General features: G+C 43.2%; 1 protein-coding gene across 1 annotated transcript in view; it reads right to left on the bottom strand.

The window, feature by feature from the left end:
* Positions 1 to 27,961, bottom strand: part of LOC121548568 (leucine-rich repeat and fibronectin type-III domain-containing protein 2-like) — a 125,868-nt gene that overhangs the window by 11,696 nt on the left and 86,211 nt on the right. The window lies entirely within an intron of this gene.

Here is a 27,961-nt window from a genome sequence, read left to right as displayed (position 1 = left end):
AGAAAATAAGAGAAGGGAGAGAAAGAGAGAGAGATGTGGAGGGAGAGAGAGAAAATAATAAAAAATAGGAGAAGAGAGAGAGAGAGAGAGAGAGAGAGAGAGAGAGAGAGAGAGAGAGAGAGAGAGAGAGAGAGAGAGAGAGAGAGAGAGAGAGAGAGAGATGGAGGGTAAGGGTGAAAGAGAAGAGAAGAATAGAGAGAGAGAGAAAGAAAGAAAGAAAGAAAGAAAGAAAGAAAGAAAGAAAGAAAGAAAGAAAGAAAGAAAGAAAGAAAGAAAGAAAGAAAGAAAGAAAGAAAGAAAGAAAGAAAGAAAGAAAGAAAGAAAGAAAGAAAGACATGATTAGTTCTTCCATAGTATGCAGTCTACTTCTCCTTTCACTGTTGCTGTGGCAGACAATCATGATCTCATGTTGCTGTGAACTATCTGTGCGGATCTCTGCCTAGAGCGGTGGGTTTTTTGGGCCAATCGTTGATGCCTACAGCAGTGGGGGTTTTGGGGCCTGTTGTTGACAGCCTACAGCAGTGGGGTTTGGGGCCTGTTGTTGACAGCCTACAGCAGTGGGGTTTGGGGCCTGTTGTTGACAGCCTACAGCAGTGAGGTTTTGGGCCTGTTGTTGACAGCCTACAGCAGTGGGGTTTTGGGGCCTGTTGTTGACAGGCTACCTTAGTGGGTTTTTTGGGGCCTGCTGTTTACAGGCTACAGCAGTAGGGTTTTGTGGCCTGTTGTTGACAGGCTACCTTAGTGGGTTTTTTGGGGCCTGCTGTTTACAGGCTACAGCAGTAGGGTTTTGGTGCTTATTGTTGACAGCCTACAGCAGTGGGATTTTGGGGCCTGTTGTTGTCAGGCTACATCAGTGTTTTTTTTGGGGGCCTGTTATTTAAAGGCTACAGCAGTATGGTTTTGGGGCCTGTTGTTGTCAGGCTACATCCGTGTTTTTTTGGGGGTACCTGTTGTTTAAAGGCTACAGCAGTAGGGTTTTGGGGCCTGTTGTTGACAGTCTACAGCAGTGGGATTTTGGGGCCTGTTGTTGTCAGGCTACATCAGTGTTTTTTGGGGGTGCCTGTTGTTTAAAGGCTACAGCAGTAGGGTTTTGGGGCCTGTTGTTGACAGCCTACATCAGTGTTTTTTTGGGGGGGGGCTGTTATTTACAGGCTACAGCAGTAGAGTTTTGGGGCCTGTTGTTGACCGCCGCCACGGGTCATCTTGATGTGTATCGATTAGACTGCACTTTGATCCGAATCAAAAGCTGTCATCAACTAGGTTTGATCTGTTGTCTGTGGGCGGATGGGTGTGTGTGTGTGTTTGTGTGCATGGGTGTGTCTGTGTGTGTTTGTGTGCGTGGGTGTGTGTGCGTGGGTGTGTGTATGTATGTATGAGGGCTGTGTGTGAGGGAATCTTTACAGCAATCGGTGGGTCAGAATTAATCATTTAAAAGACAAAACAATGTGAATTAAATAACTTATCTACTAACAGCTAGCCATAAGACAGTCATAAATTGAGCTCCTCTGGGACATCAACACATTTAGATTTACCATGGACAATTAGTCTAAAACACTATACAGCAGTTATGACAGAGCCATTCATCATGCAAAAGGTTGGATATTTATTTAATGGTTTCTGTCATTTATGAAGTGTCCATCCGAGGACACCATAGAGCTCTCTATCGGGGAAGTCATGTGACATGGGTCAATTCCAACAATGTATGTTTCACTCAGGTGGAGATAATATACTGTAATCATAATGTATTCAATGTGATCAGGAAATGCTGGGTAATAACTCAAGCCCAAAGCATTAGACAGCAGGCACTTAGAGACACCGTACAGAACTGACTCCAGATCAGGTGGTAGAGGTATATAATGATGAAGCAATAGACAGAGGGGAGACTGGCCTAAAATAAATTAGCATTCCTCAGAGATCAAATTAGAGAGGACATGCCTAAGCCCCTGTCTGTGACCACTCATTAGAGACAAATAGGTATGTAGTCATGTGGAACACAACTGTCCCCCCCCATGTCTATGTCATCCTTCATTAATATTCCCGTCTGCTTTGTTAATGTCAGTCACACACACATGCAGCCTACAAACACACACACATGCACACCTCTATGACCTTAAATACTCGCCACACACCCATCAAATCATTATCCCCTTGACCCGAAGCTATTAATTCTCTCTCTCTCTCTCTCTCTCTCTCTCTCTCTCTCTCTCTCTCTCTCTCTCTCTCTCTCTCTCTCTCTCTCTCTCTCTCTCTCTCTCTCTCTCTCTCTCTCTCTCTCTCTCTCTCTCTCTCTCTCTCTCTCTCTCTCTCTCTCTCTCTCTCTCTCTCTCTCCAGGATTTCCATATAAAGTAGCATAGGCTATAAAGCAGTGTATTTTTTTGCATAATTTGACTTGAACCACATTTGTATTCATATCGTCTTTCGGCAGAATTCCAAAAACCTTTGGCAACACAAAGCATCTGGGGGTGGCTAATCATTGGCCCGGTGAATAGAGCAACGGCAAACCTATGGAAGGATGGATAAGGGAGGAGGCTTGACCTTAGAGTCATCTGTGCATTAACATAGCAATAGATAACACGGGCAGCCACAGTAGTCACAGTACATAGAAAATAATAATAATAGGATCATTCAATCACAGCATAACATGGGCCCAATGCTATGGAGTCCATGGACGCCAGGGGGAAGGCTTAAATCACTCGGCCAAAGTCACGATTCAAGGACCAATCCTATATGGATCCTAGGGAAGATGGATTGATTTGAAGTCAGGCAGTTAGGAAAACCGCAGAGATCTCTTGACAAGCCAAGTGTGGCACCGCTGGGATGGTGGGATTCTAATTTGACCGGCACACAGTGGTTGTAATCAGGATACTCATCACAGCACTCTGACAGACATGGGAACCTGGGAAGACATCAACACAGGGATAGCTTCTAACATGCTCACCCACTGGCAGGTGAATCAGAACATTATCACAGAGGTTAAAATGTCTGCTTACAATATGGGCTAATCAGTTGTCTGAGGGAAGGAGAGGAACTCATGGCTCCTGGATAGAATGTTGATTGCAATGTTGGTAGCACCACGGTTATGACAGCATAATAACTCATTTCTTATAACTCTGGTGTTATCCATTGTATAACTCGTCAAATAGAATGTTGTTTGTACCGAAGAAGCTAACTCGTTTCTTATCATTCTTGTATTATTCATTGTTAATGTCAAATCATAATTTCCTCAGGGGAAAATCTATTGTTGATGTTATGATGTTCTCGAAGGGCTGCTGACTGTTTAGGTTTTAGGCTATATTTGCTGAGCTATAGTCTAAGAGCTCTAACTACGCTTCTCGAAAAAATATACGATGATGCATATTTCCATAGATATTATATTCTTACCGGTTTCTTACATTGTTTCTCAAATATCTCTCTCATTAGGATGCTCAGCTAGAGGTAACATGTTTCCAACCCAGATAAATATCACGCCTCCACATCATATCCAGATGATGTTATTTGCAGTTCTATAATTGGTTTTGCAGGCAGGTACATCTCATATCTAAATAAAAGCCTTCAGAAAAAAAGTGAGGCTGATATTGATATATTCACCCACACCTGCTCTCCCATTTACATTGACAATGAACAAGACTACGTGGATACTGCCTGTCTGCCTGCCTGCCTGTACTTTATGCTGTACACTGCATGTTTCTAGTGAGATTAATATTTTGGATTGGGAGGGTTTTGCCTGTATGCATATGAAAATCACATCTCTGTCACATTACAGACAGAGAGATCCAGTGTAAATGCCTCAATCCGGGTGTTGAGTCTTTGGCTGGAGAAGCCGCAGAAGCTGGATCAGCACAGATACTTTATTTAATCTTCAAGACATGGGGAGACCGGGTCTGTATTAGTATTCTTCTGCTAGCGGTTTAGCGAAAAGGCTCTAAGTAGCTTTCAGACCGAAATCTCCTATCCAATTCATGAAGGGAGGGCTGCAGAGTCTGCAACTGAGTGTGCACTTAGAGTGAATTACCAAGTTGATGGAGACGGTTTAAGTGTTTAGGGGATATGTCAGTGATTTGGGGAGAGAAGGAGGGCCTGAAGGACTAAATGACAGGGCACAGGGTAAAGGGGAGGGAGTGGAGAGCTGTGGGTCACTTGGCTTGTTAAATGGAGCATCCTACCACAGACAGACATACATAAGCACACACGAGAATGCACACACACACCATCACGCCCTGTAAGGCTCCATTCTTGTGATGTGTTGCCTTTTTCTTCTGCAGTGCCATTTTACTCCTTCCCGCATGGCTGCATGGATTTCTCAGGCAACACTGATCTCATTTATGAAAAGTGTCAGGGAGGGTTTTCATAACAGCAAGCCTGGGCTAAAGATGAACTTATTCAGCTAAATAAGAGAAAATCAAAAACGATCTCCCTTGCCCTTACAGAGCCCTGTCTCTCTCTCTCATTTTAATAACACCAGAGCTTCTTCATTCACAAAGCCTCTCTCTCTCTCTCTCTCTCTCTCTCTCTCTCTCTCTCTCTCTCTCTCTCTCTCTCTCTCTCTCTCTCTCTCTCTCTCTCTCTCTCTCTCTCTCTCTCTCTCTCTCTCTCTCTCTCTCTCTCTCTCTCTCAATTTTATCAACAAAACAAAAAATTAAGGGCTTTATTGGCATGGGAAACATGTTTACATTGCCAGAGCAAGTGAAATAGATAATAAACAAAAGTGAAATAAACAATACAACATTTACAGTAAACATTACACTCACAAAAGTTCCAAAAGAATAGAGATATTTCAAATGTCATATTATGTATATCTACAGTGTTATAATGATGTGCAAATAGTTCAAGTACAAAAAGGAAAATAAATAAACATAAATATAGGGTGTTTGTTCTTCACTGGTTGCCCTTTTCTTGTGGCAACAGGTCACAAATCGTGCTGCTGTGATGGCACACTGTGGTATTTCACCCAATAGATATGGGAGTTTATCCAAATTGGAATTGTTTTTGGGTCTGTGTAATCTGAGGAAAGTATGTGTCTCTAATATGGTCATACATTTGGCAGGAAGTGCAGCTCAGATTCCACCTCATTTTGTGGGCAGTGTGCACATAGCCTGTCTTCTCTTGAGAGCCATGTCTGCCTTTCTCAATAGCAAGGCTATGCTCACTGAGTCTGTACATAGTCAAAGCTTTCCTTAATTTTGTGTCAGTCACAGTGGTCAGGTATTCTGCCACTGTGTACTCTCTGTTTAGGGCCAAATAGCATTCTAGTTTGCTCCGTTTTTTTGTTAATTCTTTCCAATGTGTCAAGTAATTCTCTTTTTGTTTTCTCATGATTTGGTTGGGTCTAATTGTGTTGTTGTCCTGGGGCTCTGTGGGGTCTGTTTGTGTTTGTGAACAGAGCCCCAGGACCAGCTTACTTAGGGAACTCTTCTCCAAGTTAATCTCTCTGTAGGTGATGGCTTTGTTATGGAAGATTTGGGAATCACTTCCTTTTAAGTGGTTATAGAATTTAACGGCTCTTTTCTGGATTTTGATAATTAGCGGTTATCGGCCTAATTCTGCTCTGCATGCATTATTTTGTGTTTTTCGTTGTACGCAGAATATATTTTTGCAGAATTCTGCATGCAGAGTCTCAATTCTTGGTTGGTGAGCGGACCCCAGACCTCACAACCATTAAGGGCAATGGGTTCTATAACTGATTCAAGTATTTTTAGCCAGATCCTAACTGGTATGTCGAATTTGATGTTCCTTTTGATGGCATAGAAGGCCCTTCTTGCCTTGTCTCTCAGATTGTTCACAGCTTTGTGGAAGTTACCTGTGGCGCTGATGTTTAGGCCGAGGTATGTATAGTTTTTTGTGTGCTCTAGGGCAACGGTGTCTAGATGGAATTTGTATTTGTGGTCCTGGCAACTGGACCTTTTTTGGAACACCATTATTTTTGTCTTACTGAGATTTACTGTTAGGGCCCGAGTCTGACAGAATCTGTGCAGAAGATCTAGGTGCTGCTGTAGGCCCTCCTTGGTTGGTGACAGAAGCACCAGATCATCAGCAAACAATAGACATTTGACTTCAGATTCTAGTAAGGTGAGGCCGGGTGCTGCAGACTGTTCTAGTGCCCTCGCCAATTCGTTGATATATATGTTGAAGGGGGTGGTGCTTAAACTGCATCCCTGTCTCACCCCACGGCCCTGTGGAAAGAAATGTGTGTGTTTTTTGCCAATTTTAACCGCACACTTGTTGTTTGTATACATGGATTTTATAATGTCGTATGTTTTTCCCCCAACACCACTTTCCATCAATTTGTATAGCAGAACCTCATGCCAAATTGAGTCAAAAGCTTTTTTGAAATCAACAAAGCATGAGAAGACTTCGCCTTTGTTTTGATTTGTTTGTTTGTCAATTAGGGTGTGCAGGGTGAATACGTGGTCTGTCGTACTGTAATTTGGTAAAAATCCAATTTGACATTTGCTCAGTACATTGTTTTCACTGAGGAAATGAACTAGTCTGCTGTTAATGATAACGCAGAGGATTTTCCCAAGGTTGCTGTTGACGCATATCCCACGGTTTGTCTCCACTTTTGTGGATTGGGGTGATCAGTCCTTGGTTCCAAATATTGGGGAAGATGCCAGAGCTTTTGGGGTTTGAGCCTGCCTCTCTCTCTCTCTCTCTCTCTCTCTCTCTCTCTCTCTCTCTCTCTCTCTCTCTCTCTCTCTCTCTATTCAATTCAATTCAATTTAAGGGCTTTATTGGCATGGGAAACGTGTGTTAACATTGCCAAAGCAAGTGAAGTAGATAGTAAACAAAAGTGAAATAAACAATAAATATTAACAGTAAACATTACACTAAGAAGTTTAAAAAGAATAAAGACATTTCAAATGTCATATTATGTATATATACAGTGTTGTAACAATGTGCAAATAGTTAAAGTACAAATGGGAAAATAAATAAACATAAATATGGGTTGTATTTACAATGGTGTTTGTTCTTCACTGGTTGCCCTTTTCTTGTGGCAACAGGTCACAAATATTGCAGCTGTGATGGCACACTGTGGTTTTTCACCCAGTAGATTAGGGAGTTTATCAAAATTGGGTTTGTTTTCGAATTCTTTGTGGATCGCTGTAATCTGAGGGAAATATGTGTCTCTAATATGGTCATACATTTGGCAGGAGGTTAGGAAGTGCAGCTCAGTTTCCACCTCATTTTGTGGGCAGTGTGCTCATAGCCTGTCTTCTCTTGAGAGCCAGGTCTGCCTACGGCGGCCTTTCTCAATAGCAAGGCTATGCTCACTGAGTCTGTACATAGTCAAAGCTTTCCTTAAGTTTGGGTCAGTCACAGTGGTCAGGTATTCTGCCACTGTGTACTCTCTGTTTAGGGCCAAATAGCATTCTAGTTTGCTCTGTTTTTTTGTTTGTTCTTTCCAATGTGTCAAGTAATTCTATAATAATAAGCCATTTAATAAGCCAAATAATAAGCCATTTATTATTATTATTATTATTATTATTATTATTATTAAGTAATTCTCTTTTTGTTTTCTCATGATTTGGTTGGGTCTAGTTGTGTTGTTGTTGTTGTTGTCCTGGGGCTGTGTGGGGTCTGTTCGTGTTTGTGAACAGAGCCCCAGGACAAGCTTACTTAGGGGACTCTTCTCCAAGTTCATCTCTCTGTAGGTGATGGCTTTGTTATGGAAGGTTTGGGAATCGCTTCCTTTTAAGTGGTTATAGAATTTAACGGCTCTTTTCTGGATTTTGATAATTAGCAGGTATTGGCCTAATTCTGCTCTGCATGCATTATTTGGTGTTTTACGTTGTACACGGAGGATGTTTTTGCAGAATTCTGCATGCAGTCTCAATTTGGTGTTTGTCCCATTTTGTGAATTCTTGGTTGGTGAGCGGACCCCAGACCTCAGAACCATAAAGGGCAATGGGTCTATAACTGATTCAAGTATTTTTAGCCAGATCCTAATTGGTATGTCAAATTTTATGTTCCTTTTGATGGCATAGAAGGCCCTTCTTGCCTTGTCTCTCAGATCGTTCACAGCTTTGTGGAAGTTACCTGTGGCGCTGATGTTTAGGCCGAGGTATGTATAGTTTTTTGTGTGCTCTAGGGCAACGGTGTCTAGATGGAATTTGTATTTGTGGTCCTGGCAACTGGACCTTTTTTGGAACACCATTATTTTTGTCTTACTGAGATTTACTGTCAGGGCCCAGGTCTGACAGAATAATAATAATAATAAATAATATAATATGCCATTTAGCTGTGCAGAAGATCTAGGTGCTGCTGTAGGACCTCCTTGGTTGGTGACAGAAGCACCAGATCATCAGCAAACAGAAGACATTTGACTTCAGATTCTAGTAGGGTGAGGCCGGGTGCTGCAGACTGTTCTAGTGCCCTCGTCAATTCGTTGATATATATGTTGAAGAGGGTGGGGCTTAAACTGCATCCCTGTCTCACCCCACGGCCCTGTGGAAAGAAATGTGTGTGTTTTTTTGCCAATTTTAACCGCACACTTGTTGTTTGTGTACATGGATTTTATAATGTCGTATGTTTTTCCCCCAACCCCACTTTCCATCAATTTGTATAGCAGACCCTCATGCCAAATTGAGTCAAAAGCTTTTTTGAAATCAACAAAGCATGAGAAGACTTCGCCTTTGTTTTGGTTTGTTTGTTTGTCAATTAGGGTGTGCTGGGTGAATACGTGGTCTGTCGTACGGTAATTTGGTAAAAAGCCAATTTGACATTTGCTCAGTACATTGTTTTCACTGAGGAAATGAACTAGTCTGCTGTTAATGATAATGCAGAGGATTTTCCCAAGGTTGCTGTTGACGCATATCCCACGGTAGTTATTGGGGTCAAATTTGTCTCCACTTTTGTGGATTGGGGTGATCAGTCCTTGGTTCCAAATATTGGGGAAGATGCCAGAGCTAAGGATGATGTTAAAGAGTTTAAGTATAGCTAATTGAAATTTGTGGTCTGTATATTTTATCATTTCATTGAGGATATCATCAACACCACAGGACTTTTTGGGTTGGAGGGTTTGTATTTTGTCCTGTAGTTCATTCAATGTAATTGGAGAATCCAGTGGGTTCTGGTAGTCTTTAATAGTTGATTCTAAGATTTGCATTTGATCATGTATATTTTTTTGCTGTTTGTTCTCTGTTATAGGGCCAAAAAGATTGGAGAAGTGGTTTACCCATACATTTCCGTTTTGGATAGATAGCTCTTCGTGTTGTTGTTTGTTTAGTGTTTTCCAATTTTCCCAGAAGTGGTTAGAGTCTATGGATTCTTCAATTACATTGAGCTGATTTCTGACATGCTGTTCCTTCTTTTTCCGTAGTGTATTTCTGTATTGTTTTAGTGATTCACCATAGTGGCTCAGGTTTTCTGGGTCTCTATGTTTTTGGTTGGATAGGTTTCTCAATTTCTTTCTTAGGTTTTTGCATTCTTCATCAAACCATTTATCACTGTTATTACTTTTCTTTGATTTTCTGTTAGAGATTTTTAGATTTGATAGGGAAGCTGAGAGGTCAAATATACTGGTTAGGTTTTCTCTCTCTCTCTCTCTCTCTCTCTCTCTCTCTCTCTCTCTCTCTCTCTCTCTCTCTCTCTCTCTCTCTCTCTCTCTCTCTCTCTCTCTCTCTCTCTCTCACCGAGTCAATGTGTGGGGGCACCGGTTAGTCAAGGTAATTGAGGTAATATGTACACTACCATCAAGTTTTCTCTTCCCTAATAGTTATTGTATAGTTTGGAGCTGTTCTTTGGGTCATTGTCCTGTTGTAGGAGGAAATTGGCTCCAAACAAGCGCCGTCCACAGGGTATGGCATGGCGTTGCAAAATGGAGTGATAGCCTTCCTTCTTCAAGATCCCTTTTACCCTGTACAAATCTCCCATTTACCACCACCAAAGCACTCCCAGAACATCACATTGCCTCCACCATGCTTTACAGATGGCATCAAGCACTCCACCAGCATCTTTTCATTTGGTCTGCTTCTCACAAATGTTCTTCTTTGTGATCTGAACACCTCAAACTTCTATTCGTCTGTCCATAACACTTTTTTCCAATCTTCCTCCATCCAGTGTCTGTGTTCTTTTGCCCATCTTAATCTTTTCTTTTTATTGGCCAGTCTGAGATATGGCTTTTTCTTTGCAACTCTGCCTAGAAGGTCAGCATCCCGGAGTCGCCTCTTCACTGTTGATGTTGACACTGGTGTTTTGCGGGTACAATTTAATGAAGCTGCCAGTTGAGGACCTGTGAGGCGTCTGTTTCTCAAACTAGACACTCTAATGTATTTGTCCTCTTGCTCAGTTGTGCACCGCGGCCTCCCACTCCTCTTTCTATTCTGGTTAGAGCCAGTTTGCGCTGTTCTGTGAAGGGAGTAGTACACAACGTTGTACGAGATCTTCAGTTTCTTGGCAATTTCTCGCATGGAATAGCCTTCATTTCTCAGAACAAGAATAGACTGACGAGTTTCAGAAGAAAGTTATTTGTTTCTGGCCATTTTGAGCCTGTAATCGAACCCACAATTGCTGATGCTCCAGATACTCATCTAGTCTCAAGAAGGCCAGTTTTATTGCTTCTTTATAATCAGCTGTTTCCAGCTACAATAGCCATTTACAACATTAACAATGTCTACACTGTATTCCTGATCAATTTGATGTTATTTTAATGGACATTTTTTTGTAGGTAGAGTTATTAAAGTGACTATGCATAGATAATAAACAGAGAGTAGCAGCAGCGTAAAATAAGGGGGGGGGGGGAGGGGGGCAATGCAAATAGTCTGGGTAGCCATTTGATTAGATGTTCAGGAGTCTTATGGCTTGGGGGTAGAAGCTGTTTAGAAGCCTCTTGGGCCTAGACATGGCGCTCCGGTACCGCTTGCAGTGCGGTAGCAGAGAGAACAGTCTATGACTAGGGTGGCTAGAGTCTTTGACAATTTTTTGGGCCTTCCTCTGACATGCCTGGTATAGAGGTCCTGGATGGCAGGAAGCTTGGCCCCAGTGATGTACTGGGCCGTACGCACTACCATCTGTAGTGCCTTGCGGTCGGAGGCCGAGCAGTTGCCATACCAGGCAGCTGTAGAACCTTTTGAGGATCTGAGGACCCATGCCAAATCTATTCAGTCTCCTTATGGGGAATAGGTTTTGTCGTGCCCTCTTCACGACTGTCTTGGTGTGCTTGGACCATGTTAGTTTGTTGGTGAGAACTTGAAGCTCTCAACCTGCTCCACTACAGCCCCGTCGATGAGAATGGGGGCGTGCTCAGTCCTCTTCTTTTTCCTGTAGTCCACAATCATCTCCTTTGTCTTGATCACGTTGAGGGAGAGGTTGTTGTCCTGGCACCACACGGCCAGGTCTCTGTCCTCCTCCCTATAGGCTGTCTCGTCGTTGGTGGTGATCAGGCCTACCACTGTTGTGTCATCGGCAAACTTAATGATGGTGTTGGAGTCGTGCCTGGCCATTCAGTCATGAGTGAACAGGGAGTACAGGAAGGGACAGAGCATGCACCCCTGAGGGGCCCCCGTGTTGAGGATCAACGTGGCGGATGTGTTGTTACCTACCCTTACCACCTGGGGGCGGCCCGTCAGGAAGTCCAGGATCCAGGTGTTTAGTCCCAGGGTCCTTAGCTTAGTGGTGAGCTTTGAGGGCACTATGGTGCTGAACGCTGAGCTGTAGTCAATGAATAGCATTCTCACATAGGTGTTCCTTTTGTCCAGGTGTGAAAGGGCAGTGTGGAGCACAATATAGATTACATCATCTGTGGATCTGTTGGGGCGGTATGCAAATTGAGGTGGGTCTAGGGTTTCTGGGATAATGGTGTTGATGTGAGCCATGACCAGCCTTTCAAAGCACTTCATGGCTACAGACGTGAGAGCTACGGGTCGGTAGTCATTTAGGCAGGTTACCTTAGTGTTCTTGGGCACAGGGACTATGGTGGTCTGCTTGAAACATACTGTTATTACAGATTTAGACAGGGAGAGGTTGAAAATGTCAGTGAAGACACTTGCCAGTTGGTCAGCGCATGCTCGGAGTACACGTCCTGGTAATCCGTCTGGCCCTGCGGCCTTGTGAATGTTCACCTGTTTAAAGGTCTTACTCACATCGGCTACGGAGTGCGTGATCATACAGTCGTCCAGAACAGCTGATGCTCTCATGCATGTTTCAGTGTTACTTGACACAAAGCGAGCATAGAAGTAATTTAGCTCGTCTTGTAGGCTTGTGTCACTGGGCAGCTCGTGGCTGCGCTTCCCTTTGTAGTCTGTAATAGTTTGCAAGCCCTGTCACATCCGACGAGCGTCGGAGCCGGTGTAGTATGATTCGATCTTAGTCCTGTATTGACGCTTTGCCTGTTTGATGGTTCGTCGGAGGGCATAGCAGGATTTCTTATAAACTTCCGGGTTAGAGTCCCGCTCCTTGAAAGCGCCGGCTCTACCCTTTAGCTCAGTGTGGATGTTGCCTGTAATCCATGGCTTCTGGTTGGGGTATGTATGTACAGTCACTGTGGGGTTAACATCATCGATGCATTTATTGATGAAGCCAGTGACTGATGTGGTGTACTCCTCAATGCCATTGGAAGAATCCAGGAACATATTCCAGTCTGTGCTAGCAAAACAGTCCTGTAGCTTAGCATCTGCTTCATCTGAACACTTTTTTATTGACCGAGTCACTGGTGCTTCCTGCTTTAGTTTTTGCTTGTAAGCAGGAATCAGGAGGATAGAATTATGGTCAGATTTACCAAATGGAGGGCGAGGGAGAGCTTTATACGCGTCTCTGTGTTTGGAGTAAAGGTGGTCTAGAGTTTTTTTTCTCTCTGGTTGCACATTTAACATGCTGGTAGAAAATACGTAAAATGGATTTAAGTTTCCCTGCATTAAAGCTCCTCTACTGTCTGCTTAATTAACCTCATCATCTAATGCTCCGTTCACCTACTCAAAGGCCTCTTTGGTGTGACATGATAAAGGATGCCTGCCTTCTAACGAAGCTGTGAGATTGCATTTAAGGGATAATAAATTGCTCTTTTGGGAAGATATATAACGGGGATTACATTTGCCTGCTCCAAAATTAGGAATCTAAATGAAATATATGAACCATTGGTTCAGGCCAGCATTTGGATCCTTCCTTGGTCAAAAAGAACAAAGTTTTTGGGATGCCTGCTATTCAGTAATAGTCTATCTCCTTAGCTCCATAGATCACATTGCCACATATCAGCAGGCTTCATGGCCAGATCGCTCAGAGGAGAGTAGTCCGGACGATTACAGGCTGCAGGGAGAGAGAGAGAGAGAGAGAGAGAGAGAGAGAGAGAGAGAGAGAGAGAGAGAGAGAGAGAGAGAGAGAGAGAGAGAGAGAGAGAGAGAGAGAGAGAGAGAGAGAGAGAGAGAGAGAGAGAGAGAGAGAGAGAGAGAGGCCCTGTGTAGTGCCAGGGAGAGAGATAGAGAGACTCCCTGTGTAATGCCAGGGTGAGAGAGAGGCCCTCTGTAAAGCCAGGGAGAGGGAGAGAGAGAAAGAGAGCGAGAGAGAGCGAGACAGACAGAGAGAGAGAGAGAGAGAGAGAGAGAGAGAGAGAGGCCCTCTGTAAGTACATTGGCAGAGCATGACGACACGCATGCACGAACATGCACACACACACTAAAGGTGCAGGTATGCACACACACACACACGTTTTGTTCTTCTATCCTCGTGGGGACCTAAAATTAATTTCCATTCAAAATCCTATTTTCCCTAGTGGACCATAGTCACAGGTAATGGGATGAGATAGAGAGCTCTGTGTCTCTGGGAGCATCTGTACAGGCCGACCCCCAAATCTTCCTCCTCAGTCCCCCTGGTCTCCCTGGCTGGGTGGTCAGCTGTAGTTGACCCATCTGGCAACTCAGTTATTTAGTGCCTTCCCCTGGTACTGCATTATCACTTATGGCCCGCTGTAATGAATGACTAATCAAATTAAGAGCATTAAACAAATACTGTCCGACAAAAACGAACTCCTAATCTCTTTGGGAGAGGAGTTTGTTGTGTTCCCAGTGGTGAGTGAGAATAAGCCGCCCACCTGAGGCAAACAAGATAAGCTGTTTGTAAAGAAATGAGAGCGGGGGGTCAGCATGGTAGAGGGAGGGAGAGATAGGGAGGGAGGGGGAAAGGGAGAGAGAGAATGAGACTGTATGTCAGTAATATCACTGATAACAGGACAGTGTTAGTCACCAACTCAGCACTGCTATTCCTGCTGCTGTGATGTGAACGGCAGTGAGCCTGTGAATGAGTGACAAAGCACCCACATGCCTTCATCCTCCTCCTCTTCCTCATCATCTCTAAATATAGCAGCACTCAACACCACACTTCAAACAGGGACCATCATCCCACACTCTTGTCATTGCTGTTCTGACTTCAATCATTGTCCAATCATATGACTCCTGCTATAGCAGTTCCTATAACCTGGCCAGCCTGTCTCTCTCTCTCTCTCTCTCTCTCTCTCTCTCTCTCTCTCTCTCTCTCTCTCTCTCTCTCTCTCTCTCTCTCTCTCTCTCTCTCTCTCTCTCTCTCTCTCTCTCTCTCTCTCTCTCTCTCTCTCTCTCTCTCTCTCTCTCTGAGTGGGACCTGGAGAGGTGACTCTGCTCTTATCAGTGTGTGTCAGACAGCCTCCCGCGTCCTCCCACATAAAGCCTGCATGCTCATACACAAGCAGGAATCACATTTAAAAAGAGTCAGTGAAGATCACAAAGAGAAAGAGCACCAGAGGGATTTAGAGAGGCAGAGATGGACAGAGGGATGCTGAAAGTGATTGTCTGGAGTCCCTGCCACATGCGTCTCGTGTCCGAGCCGTTAAATTCCGACTACACTTTGTCTCTGTACTGACGTTTTGCCTCTTTGATTGGCTTACGGAGGTCATAGATTAGGGATCATCAACTAGATACAACCGCGGACCGATTTTGTCTTGAGAGGATGGTCAGGGGGGCTGGAACATAATTACAAATAATTTGTAGACTGCAAATTGACCGCAAGATGCCCAAACAGATTTTATATTTGACTAAAACCTAATAATTTCAAACCTTGCTTACGTTTTTTTACGATAACGTGTCTCTCTATTATGTGTGGGAATACTTGGGAACAGATTTCGAAAATTAAAATCACTTGCAGCTGATTTCCTGGTGTTTTTACAGTATTTTATGTCCAACAATGAAAATTCTAAAAAAATAAAAACATTTAAAATATAATGTGCTCAGAAAACTTGGGGGGCCAAATAAAACCACACGTCCATGTTCACAGTCACCTTGATGTGGTTAAATGCGGTGGTTTGCGCTTTTTTTCTATCCACAGTTTCTGGTTTGGATAAGTTCTAATCGTCACAGTAGGAATAACGTTCCCTATACACTTCCTGCTGAACCCAGTCACAGAGTCAATGTACAAGTCAATATTATTTCCAAAGGCGACAAGGAACATATCCCAGTCCACTTGATCAAAACAATCTTGAAGCATAGATTCCGACTGGTCACATCAACATTGAACAGTCCTTACCCCGGGTGCTTCCTGCTTAACTATAGTTCAGAGAGTATCAAGTTCACTGGGATCTGAGCAAAGCAAGATAAAAGGCAGATCTTATCCAGTGTGCTCTAGCCTTTAAACTAATCAAAAGTGGGGAAGCAACATTTATTTTCAGCTTTTTAATAAATCTTACATAAGTAGATTAGAAATCGAGCTAAAATCACAGAGAGATTTCACTACAGACACTGTTGTTGTTGTTATGTTGTATGTTGCGGTGTCTATTGATGTCTATTGGCACAGCATGTCTTCCAAGGTCATCTACTCATCATAGTTTTGCAAATGGCTTTGAGTGGAGTGGAAGTTATTTGCCTTGGCTTTCTCCATTGGGATTCTTCCGGCGCTTTTGTGAACAAGTGATGTTGGCCCACTTTCTAATGTTTGCTTTCTGTTTGTTAAGCCTAGTCTTTGCAGAGGTGCTTCACACAGGGCCTTCAAGGGGACTTTGAGTACTGTACCGCGGATAGCTGCATGCGTACAGTTGGAGAAAAAAAGAGATTCATTATCCCATAAAATTATTATCGACAGAGCACAGAGCAATCTCGAGGTAATGAGAGCAATTAAACAGCGATGAAATACGAATAGGGCCTGATATTACTTTACTGTAGGTTTCCAAGTCAATACTAGTGGCATACAAAGTCCTGGTGCTTTTCTGGAAGAGATGCTCCGCATGGCTCTGTGGTAGCACAGTTTCAGAAACTAAAAGAATCATAAATTGTCTAGAGGAACGGCTTACACTAAAAAATCCCCATCCATAAACAGTCTTTATGTTTATCTGTGCCTCTCTAATGTGCATATACAGTGGGGAGAACAAGTATTTGATACACTGCCGATTTTGCTGGTTTTCCTACTTACAAAGCATGTAAAGGTCTGTAATTTTTATCATAGGTACACTTCAACTGTGAGAGACGGAATCTAAAACAAAAATCCAGAAAATCACATTGTATGATTTTTAAGTAATTAATTAGCATTTTATTGCATGACATAAGTATTTGATCACCTACCAACCAGTAAGAATTCCGGCTCTCACAGACCTGTTAGTTTTTCTTTAAGAAGCCCTCCTGTTCTCCACTCATTACCTGTATTAACTGCACCTGTTTGAACTCGTTACCTGTATAAAAGACACCTGTCCACACACTCAATCAAACAGACTCCAACCTCTCCACAATGGCCAAGACCAGAGAGCTGTGTAAGGACATCAGGGATAAAATTGTAGACCTGCACAAGGCTGGGATGGGCTACAGGACAATAGGCAAGCAGCTTGGTGAGAAGGCAACAACTGTTGGCGCAATTATTAGAAAATGGAAGAAGTTCAAGATGACGGTCAATCACCCTCGGTCTGGGGCTCCATGCAAGATCTCACCTCGTGGGGCATCAATGATCATGAGGAAGGTGAGGGATCAGCCCAGAACTACACGGCAGAACCTGGTCAATGACCTGAAGAGAGCTGGGACCACAGTCTCAAAGAAAACCATTAGTAACACACCACGCCGTCATGGATTAAAATCCTGCAGCGCACGCAAGGTCCCCCTGCTCAAGCCAGCGCATGTCCAGGCCCGTCTGAAGTTTGCCAATGACCATCTGGATGATCCAGAGGAGTAATGGGAGAAGGTCATGTGGTCTGATGAGACAAAAATAGAGCTTTTTGGTCTAAACTCCACTCGCCGTGTTTGGAGGAAGAAGAAGGATGAGTACAACCTCAAGAACACCATCCCAACCGTGAAGCATGGAGGTGGAAACATCATTCTTTGGGGATGCTTTTCTGCAAAGGGGACAGGACAACTGCACCGTATTGAGGGGAGGATGGATGGGGCCATGTATCGCGAGATCTTGGCCAACAACCTCCTTCCCTCAGTAAGAGCATTGAAGATGGGTCGTGGCTGGGTCTTCCAGCATGACAACGACCCGAAACACACAGCCAGGGAAACTAAGGAGTGGCTCCATAAGAAGCATCTCAAGGTCCTGGAGTGGCCTAGCCAGTCTCCAGACCTGAACCCAATAGAAAATCTTTGGAGGGAGCTGAAAGTCCGTATTGCCCAGCGACAGCCCCGAAACCTGAAGGATCTGGAGAAGGTCTGTATGGAGGAGTGGGCCAAAATCCCTGCTGCAGTGTGTGCAAACCTGGCCAAGACCTACAGGAAACGTATGATCTCTGTAATTGCAAACAAAGGTTTCTGTAGCAAATATTAAGTTCTGCTTTTCTGATGTATCAAATACTTATGTCATGCAATAAAATGCAAATTAATTACTTAAAAATCATACAATGTGATTTTCTGGATTTTTGTTTTAGATTCTGCCTCTCACAGTTGAAGTGTACCTATGATCAAAATTACAGACCTCTACATGCTTTGTAAATAGGAAAACCTGCTAAATCGGCAGTGTATCAAATACTTGTTCTCCCCACTGTATATATATATATATATATATATATATATATATATATATATATATATATATATATATATACACACACACACAGTGGGGAGAACAAGACGGTTTGCTGTCTGCCTGTCCGACCTTGAAAACAATGTTTCACATTTTAAATTCAATCTCGCCCCTGTACAGAGAATGCTGTGCACGAACGAGAAATAAACTTTTCTGATCCAGGAGAAATCATGCAACAAGTATTATCATGGATATATCCAACTAAATGTCAATAGCTATGAAAACAGAGGGAATTGGAGCGTTTGCTGCCTTTTCCAGGTGCAGTTTGTAGCTTGGCTAAGTGAGAAGAAGTTAGCCAGCCTGCAAAGCAACCATTTTTGTTAAGCATAGCAACCAATGTTTTTGCATGGATTAAAGTATTTTGGTTTTAGTCCTCAGATGGAAGGATGAAATAGTATGAATTGACTTACGTGCAGAACGCAGGTATCACAAGCATATGCAAATTAAGTGACAGTACAGCTTTGGTGATTGGACAGTGAGAATTCTAGGCGTTGTTCTTGACCCTCATTCACATTGGCTATTTTGGCACCGTGTTTCTGGGGCTAACCCTGAAAAGTCGGTGGTAACCCTGGTCCGGAGCAGGGCCAGCTAGCCCTGGGCTAAGGTTGGTGCTAGCCCACTTTAGAATCTGCAAATGTGAACACTCGCTTAGCCCCGGGCTAAAATCTCCCTTAGCCCAGGGATAAAATCTCCCTTATCCCAGGGCTAAGGAGGCTCTTATCCCTGGGCTAAGGTGTGAACATGCCAGGTGAGTAGTAGGGACAGGGGATACCAATATTGAGTGTCACACATACAGCATATGTTTTAAAAAAATCTCAAAAACATATATTAGTATAGTGATCTAAAAATAAAATACATACAGTGGGGAAAAAAGTATTTAGTCAGCCACCAATTGTGCAAGTTCTCCCACTTAAAAAGATGAGAGAGGCCTGTAATTTTCATCATAGGTAAACATCAACAATGACAGATAAATTGAGAAAAAAAATCCAGAAAATCACATTGTAGGATTTTTAATGAATTTATTTGCAAATTATGGTGGAAAATAAGTATTTGGTCACCTACAAACAAGCAAGATTTCTGGCTCTCACAGACCTGTAACTTCTTCTTTAAGAGGCTCCTCTGTCCTCCACTCGTTACCTGTATTAATGGCACCTGTTTGAACTTGTTATCAGTATAAAAGACACCTGTCCACAACCTCAAACAGTCACACTCCAAACTCCACTATGGCCAAGACCAAAGAGCTGTCAAAGGACACCAGAAACAAAATTGTAGACCTGCACCAGGCTGGGAAGACTGAATCTGCAATAGGTAAGCAGCTTGGTTTGAAGAAATCAACTGTGGGAGCAATTATTAGGAAATGGAAGACATACAAGACCACTGATAATCTCCCGTGATCTGGGGCTCCATGCAAGATCTCACCCCGTGGGGTCAAAATTATCACAAGAACGGTGAGTAAAAATCCCAGAACCACACGGGGGGACCTAGTGAATGACCTGCAGAGAGCTGGGACCAAAGTAACAAAGCCTACCATCAGTAACACACTACGCCGCCAGGGACTCAAATCCTGCAGTGCCAGACGTGTCCCCCTGCTTAAGCCAGTACATGTCCAGGCTCGTCTGAAGTTTGCTAGAGTGCATTTGGATGATCCAGAAGAGGACTGGGAGAATGTCATATGGTTAGATGAAACCAAAATAGAACTTTTTGGTAAAAACTCAACTCGTCCTGTTTGGAGGACAAAGAATGCTGAGTTGCATCCAAAGAACACCATACCTACTGTGAAGCATGGGGGTGGAAACATCATGTTTTGGGGCTGTTTTTCTGCAAAGGGACCAGGACGACTGATCCGTGTAAAGGAAAGAATGCATGGGGCCATGTATCGTGAGATTTTGAGTGAAAACCTCCTTCCATCAGCAAGGGCATTGAAGATGAAACGTGGCTGGGTTTTTCAGCATGACAATGATCCCAAACACACCGCCCGGGCAACGAAGGAGTGGCTTCGTAAGAAGCATTTCAAGGTCCTGGAGTGGCCTAGCCAGTCTCCAGATCTCAACCCCATAGAACATCTTTGGAGGGAGTTGAAAGTCCATGTTGCCCAGCGACAGCCCCAAAACATCACTGCTCTAGAGGAGATCTGCATGGAGGAATGGGCCAAAATACCAGCAACAGTGTGTGAAAACCTTGTGAAGACTTACAGAAAACGTTTGACCTAGTACCTGTACATCATTTAATTGAATTACTTTATTTTTCCAGAGGGAACTTCAGTTGTGGCAACCCAGATAAGATACAAATGTATACAAACAGCAACATTCACACATGACGGATAGAAATGCTGACAAGCTACTGTTTATACAACAGAAATGTAAGTCACAAAAATCTATTTCATTAAAGGTAGACTCAGCGATATGGTGTAGATGCAGAAAGTAAACAGTAGTGGGTCAATTTCCGCAGACAACTAAAAACTACAAATGACTGAAATTACCCTGCTGGACTACTATAAATGCGTAATGACTGAAATTACTCTGCTGGACCACTATAACTGCAAAATGACTGAAATTACTCTGCTGGACCACTGTAACTGCAAAATGACTGAAATTACTCTGCTGGACCACTGTAACTGCAAAATGACTGAAATTACTCTGCTGGACTACTATAACTGCAAAATGACTGAAATTACCCTGCTGGACTACTATAACTGCAAAATGACTGAAATTACCCTGCTGGACTACTATAACTGCGAAATGACTGAAATTACTCTGCTGGACTACTATAACTGCGAAATGACTGAAATTACTCTGCTGGACCACTATAACTGCAAAATGAATTAAATTACCCTGCTGGACTACTATAACTGCGAAATGACTGAAATTACCCTGCTGGACTACTATAACTGCAAAATGACTGAAATTACCCTGCTGGACTACTATAACTGCGAAATGACTGAAATTACCCTGCTGGACTACTATAACTGCGAAATGACTGAAATTACCCTGCTGGACTACTATAACTGCGAAATGACTGAAATTACCCTGCTGGACTACTATAACTGCGAAATGACTGAAATTACCCTGCTGGACTACTATAACTGCGAAATGACTGAAATTACCCTGCTGGACTACTATAACTGCGAAATGACTGAAATTACCCTGCTGGACTACTATAACTGCGAAATGACTGAAATTACCCTGCTGGACTACTATAACTGCGAAATGATCTACACTCTTTACTGAGTCTTAAGTAACTATGGAAAATATAAGCCATCAGCACTCACATGGACTTGCTTACACAGTGAGAATCAACCAATGGCATTTGAGTGACTGGGACTTAAGCCTCTCCATCCAATTAAGCTAGGGTATCCCCTTGGAGAAATCTATCCAATAGCAGCAAAAAGGAGCAGAAGGTTTTCTGTCAGAGCTTGAAGGCAGCAGAAATAGATCCCCGTTTGTGTTCTCCAGTTGTCTTAGTCACACTAAACCCCCTCTGCACACACGCACACACAACAAACGCACACACACACGCAGCGCCATGTTGTGTGGCCGGGGGAACGGGGAAAAGAATGGCTCCCAAAGCAATTATCAATAATTATCCTCAGCTTGTCTTCTTAGGCATGGTGACAGCTGCCACTGGGATTCATCAGGCCTCCTCTGCAGATTGCCTGCAGTGGTGTTGTGTACTATAATGTATGTGCTCAGGGTGGACACACTCACACACGACTTCAATGATCACAGCAGCACTGTGATTATCAATGCAGACTGTGTCCTATATTATACTCAAGGAGAAGTGTTGTAGAAGAGGTAACCCTACTAAATGGTTAAAGCCCTAACTGTGTGTTTGTGTGTCTGTGCATGTTTTCTGTGTGCATGTGTGTGTGTGTGTGTGTGTGTGTGTGTGTGTTAACCGGTGTGAAATGGCTAGCTTGTTAGCGGTGCGAGCTAGTAGCTTTCCAATCGGAGATGTCACTCGTTCTGAGACCTTGAAGTAGTTGTTTCCCTTGCTCTGTGGCTTTTGTGGAGTGATAAGTAATGATACTTCGAAGGTGACTGTTGTTTAGAGGGTCCCTGGTTCACGAGAGTGGAGCGTGGCGCGTGTAGCTTGTTGTTGGACAATACAAAGTCATAATAGCAGCAATATGCCACAGCCCTAGAGCCTCGCTCCGTGTGTGGCAAAAGTTGGGAGATATGTAATCAATGGAAGATGGAATTAAAATGACAGAATTAGAAGTTAAAAGGAGAAGAATAGGCCGCAACGACCAACAGCCAACAGGTAGGCTGCTACTTAATATTCTGAATGGAGTTGTTGTTATTTGTAACTGTAGGATAAGAAAGCGCATGCACTGCAGCCTCAGTTAGCCTACCTAGCTAACGTTAGCTAGCTTAACTAGCGTCTCCCGGTTTGATGCCGTCAAGACAGGTACTGCGTGATCATATTTGATGATAAATAACCTAGTGTCACGACTTCGGCCGAGGCTGCCTCCCCTCCTTGTTCTGGCAGGCTTCGGCGTTCGTCGTCACCGGCTTACTAACCACTGCCGCCCCTATCATCATCACAATTGTCTTGTCTTGTCAATCACACACACCTGGTTCCTATCCCCTAATTAGTCTGTGTATAATTGTTCCCTCTGCCCCCTTGTGGGTGATTGTTAATTGTGAGAGTAGAGTAGCTCAGTGGAGCTACTCGTAACATTGTGTTGCCAGGGTAGATTTTCCCCTGTGCCTATGTATTGTTGGATATCCGTTACAGTGTATTTGCCAGGGATGATAGTTCCCCTGTGCCTGTTTCGTTGATCGCTATTTGAGCGCATTTGTGTGTCTACGAAGGAATAAACTCTGTATTCGGTGATTACCCTCCTGCTCCTGACTCCTTTCCATCACACTCATCACACCTAGCTATGGCAGCTATTAATCTACTATAGCGCGAGTCGGCTTGGGTGGTTGCTGTCTCTCCCTCCCTCCTTCCTGCTCACAGTCCAGCCCCTTTCCCTCCTTCCTGCTCACAGTACAGCCCCTTTCCCTCCTTCCTGCTCACAGTACAGCCCCTTTCCCTCCTTCCTGCTCACAGTTCAGCCCCTTTCCCTCCTCACTTTATCAGCTCCGGTTAATCAAGTAGATTCAAAAATTACTTTTCTTCAGCTTCCCACACTTGTAACGGACCAGGTGTGGATCCGACTAGGTCTATAAGAAACAAGTCTAGTTGTACTCGGGCCCGTTTGGAACGGGTCTCTTTATTTAAAACATTTATGTATATCGGGTCTGGGTGAGAAAGCCCCAGATCCATTTCAGAACGGGTCCGACTTTTTGGACCTGTGAAGATCTCTAATAGGTAACGATGACGGAGGGGGTCCCTGGTTCAAGCCCAGGTTGGGGCGAGGAGAGGGATGGAAGCAATACTGTTACATGTGTGTGCATGTGCGTGTGCATGTCAGTGCCCACACAAAACAGAGAGCTGGTGGGTCTGTTCTTTCTTCCATTTGAATGATTTTCTCTACCACAGCAAGTGTTTATCCCCTCGCTCTCCCACACGTATTCCTCCGCCGGTTGGACACAGAGTCCCGCTGCTGGCATTAAGACGGAAGGAAGGATTACAGAGGAGCTCTGCCTCCCCATACAAGCGCTGCACTCTCCACAACAGCACAACTCTCCAGAACATTGCAGCAAAAACCTACGCACTGGCTGTTGGCATTAAATAACTAATCCTTTTGGATGAAAACCAAACACCTCACAGAGGAACAAACGAGGCAAAATGGGTCCCTTAAAGATGGAAAAAATACACAATTGTCCTCCACTGATGGAGACAGAGAGACGGTTGTTAATCTTGTTGATTATGTTGGGTTCCATTGGTGTCCATTTCTTCTCTCCAATTTGGGGGATTCCCCCAAGGATACCCAGCGATGACATACTGTATCTCCTTTGAACAGCAATGATAAGGCTGATTAAATGTATTGGGATTAATGTGGAGTATCTTTCCAAGACATATGCTATCAGACATAGCCAGTGGTGAACACGTGTTTGGCTAAGGCACATCTAAATTCTCTCTCTCTCTCTCTCTCTCTCTCTCTCTCTCTCTCTCTCTCTCTCTCTCTCTCTCTCTCTCTCTCTCTCTCTCTCTCTCTCTCTCTCTCTCTCTCTCTCTGTCTCTCTCTCTCTCTGTCTCTCTCTCTCTCTCTCTCTCCACAAGTAATATGGATGGTTCCAGACATGATACTGCAGAGGGATCTATTGTATACACTAACGTAGTAGTCTTCAGACTCTTTTACACAGAGGGACAATTTTATTTACAATAATGTAAAAAAAAAATTGATTTAATTGTTTGAAATGGTCACTACTTCACAGGAGAGCCATTTGAACGTTAACTTTTTTAAACATTTTTGGCCAGAAATGCCTTCTGGAACAAACTTGTATGCCAACTGTAAATACGAATAAAATGATTAAATTACGAGCCTAGTTGGTTAAGCCAGAGAAAAAGACAGCAACCTACCCACTAGCCATGATTGGCTGAGATAATGAGTGGGCTGGACATGCCGAGAGAGGAGTTCGGATTGGTCTGCCATATAGCCCACTTCTTTCTATTTGAGCTGGTCAGTATGTGTAGGTAATCCTGTCTATTGCAGCTCTTTAAAACATGTATTGTGTACTGGAGCTGCATAAGTGTTGCTCTCCACTTTCTGGAGGATCGAGTTTTGAAATCAGTGGAATTAGAGTATGATAGCTAAAGAGATGGAGAAAACACCTTTCTCCGGATTACATCTTCAAACTAAGGGCAACCATGGCATCCGTGACAGGGAGACGTGTCCATCATGAATGATGTATACGGGTAAGATAGTCTAGCTAGCTGCATTTTCAGATATTAAATGTTTCTAATTTTGACAGAAAGTGGTTTATTTTCAAGTTAAAGTGTACTGTTAGCTAGCTAGCTAACGTTAACTGGCTGGCTCGCTAGCTAGCTAACGTTACATGTATTATTTTATTATTCGTATCTCAGAGCCATTTGCTTGGCTAGTTAGAGCCTAATGTTAGCTAGCTAACATTGAACCTGGTTGGTTAGCTACCTGCAGATTCATGCAGGGTAGTAATGTCATGAGTTGGGATTATAGTTCATTGTTTAGCTTGCTAGCTAACGTTAGCTGGCTGGCTCGCTAGCTAACGTTACATGTATGATCTTACACGTTGTTTACCTAGCTAGGTTCATTGTTTACCTAGCTAGCTAGCTAGCTACATGTCTTAACAAAATACTCCACTATGCAAGTAACCATTTCGGGTGCGTTTGTAAATTCAGTCTGAGTGTGACAGAGTGCAGAATAACTGATGAATTTATGAATGCACAACATCCGTTGAATATGGCCAGTGTCAGTAAACGTCGGCAAAAAAACGTAGTTAAATTGTTGCCAGTAGCACAGTTACAGTCACCAACGAAAACAGCCTAACCAGCTCTGCTAGGGCGAATAAAATGAGAGAACATCCCACTGACCATTTTACTCGCCCTAGCAGAGCTGGTTAGGCTGTTTTCGTTGGTGACTGTAACTGTGCTACCGGGACAAGTCTCTGATTGGAGAGTGAGAGATCGGGGCAGGCTTCCGGTAGACAAGATGGCATATTGAATATACAGCGGTAAATATCACCTCAAGATAATAACATAATATTCAATATCAGTAAATTAGACTAAATATTAGCACTTCATATATTCGAGGGTAATAACATTCAATCTGGATAATAACACAAAACAAATTATAAGTCTAGAGAAATGTATCGACAAATATTACAACAACACGCAACACCCAAACATGACGGAAGATAAACGAGGAGAATCAATCTCCAAGAGAAAACGCGACTCGTCGACTGATACAGATGATTTATGCTTTTCACCACTGGGACTGGTAAGTGTGGAAAGCGCTTGAAAAAGAAAAGGAAAGCTGCACACTCTAGGAGCTCAGATGCAATAATTATGGAATTGTGGAAAGCGACCTGTTGAAGTCAATAAATGACAAACTGGGCATACTAGAGTTGGTCAGTAATGATGTAAAAGAGTTGAAGGCAAGTCTTGAAATGAGTGACGGAAAAGCTGCGATAATGGAGAAAGATACAAAAAAACTAAAAGAGACGGACGTTAAGGAACTTAAAAAGGAGAACAACTTTCTGAGAGAAGCCTTACTAGACATGCAAACTAGATCGATGAGAGAAAATCTAGTGCCTACGGGTATCCAGGAAAAAGAGGGAGAGGTAACCGAGACTATTGTGAAGGACTTCTTTCTAACAGCGCTTCAAATCCCACTCGAGGCTGTCGATAAAATCCAACTCGAACGTGTACACCGTTTCGGACAAAGAAGACAGAGATATGAGCGTCCAATCGTTGCCAAATGTGCTTTTTTTAAGGATAAAGTAATGGTTAAAAGCCTAGGTAAAATACTTGCTGGCACCAAAATAGGAATCAATTATCAGTTCCCGAGGGAGATTGCAGAACGGCGCAAAGTTCTGTACCCAATCTTCAAGGAAAATTGATTAAAAGGGAAGTGTGTTGCTCTCGTTGTCGATAAACTGTATATTGACAACCAAATGTACTGCGACACAAAGACTACTCCATGGCTATTCTGAAAGTTCTAATAGAGAAGTCGAATAATGGAGCACCCAATACTAGCCATGGTAGGGCTTGTAATAATAAAGAACATTTATAGTATGTATAGTATTTTATAAAAGGATAAAACGGTATTACAAGAAAAGATAACAAGCAAAATAATACATCTTCAAATACAACTAATTAGAACACATATACTCAATCAACATAGTGGAGATAAAAACATAGCGAACAGAAGACATAGAAGGCACAGTATGTGGGTATGTGTGGATGAATGGTGATGGAAGGTGTGGTGTCCATTTGTGTGTTTGAATAAGTGTGGCGTTAAGTGAGTGAGAAAGGAAATGGTTGCATATCCCAGAACCAACGTGTGTCTGTGAGCAGGGGTTGTGAGAGAGAGCTTTCAATTTTGTGCAGATGAGGGATATACATTTTAAAATATAGTATTTATCTAATCTATTTTTTTATTGTCCTATGATGATGGAACGATCCCCAACCCTATATCCTAGACACCCACCTGAGTGACCCATACACCAAAGAGAAGTCCCCATCTCTTTTATGGACCTGCTGTGAGTTGCCTATATGCAGCCTAAACAGAAAATAAATGCGGTCAGAGACCTACTTGAGCAGCACCGCCCCCTCAAGATTCTGAGCCTGCCTGGCAGGGTTGGTCCTACAAAGCCAGAGCCCCTTGATGGGAGAGCATAATATACAAGGACATTCTCAAAGCTGCTAATGAGAACCTTGACGACCTTGTACCTAGCCGGTGGGGATTCCGGTGGGGTATCCCCACCCAGGTAGTGGCAGTGCTGGCAACACTGGCTGCAGTAACCCATGGGGAGGGGTCACACTCGGACAATCAGAGAGGGGGCTTATTATTGTGGCCCAAGTGGTACAAAATAATCAAAGGTCTGACTGCACGGAGATGCTTGCGAAAAATGGTTACAACGGGGTACCAGAGTGTTTGTGTCTCAGGTGAAGAGGGTGGATCTGATCTCCATCACCTAGGACTTGACATAGATTAAATAGATTAATCAAATCTCACATTGTTGTCCATTTTTGCTCAATCTTGCATGCTTTCTCAAACAACTGTAACTGTATATGCATTTGTAAATCAGGTCCTTTCTTGAGTTGGGCTCTGGGATGTAACAACCGTTGAGCATCTGATCTTATGGTTGATTGTGGAGGAAAGGGGTTGAGTGTGTTAGAGTATGTGCGTGTGTGTTTATCCCACATCTGTTGCAAGGGGGTAAGGATGTTAGGGAGAATATAGGATGAACCACAATAAATGTTTGCTAAAATAATAATTGCTTGTCAAAAATGTAATACAATGGCAATCCGGGTTATAGGTTCAAATCCTATGCATGAACTGCCGACATTATTACGCATATTAATCGATAATGATGGAAAATAAGATATGCAAGATATTTGAATGGATATATATTTTTT

Source organism: Coregonus clupeaformis, chromosome 33, assembly GCF_020615455.1.
Source record: "Coregonus clupeaformis isolate EN_2021a chromosome 33, ASM2061545v1, whole genome shotgun sequence".
NCBI lineage: Eukaryota > Metazoa > Chordata > Actinopteri > Salmoniformes > Salmonidae > Coregonus > Coregonus clupeaformis.
This window is presented reverse-complemented; position numbering and strand designations above follow the sequence as displayed.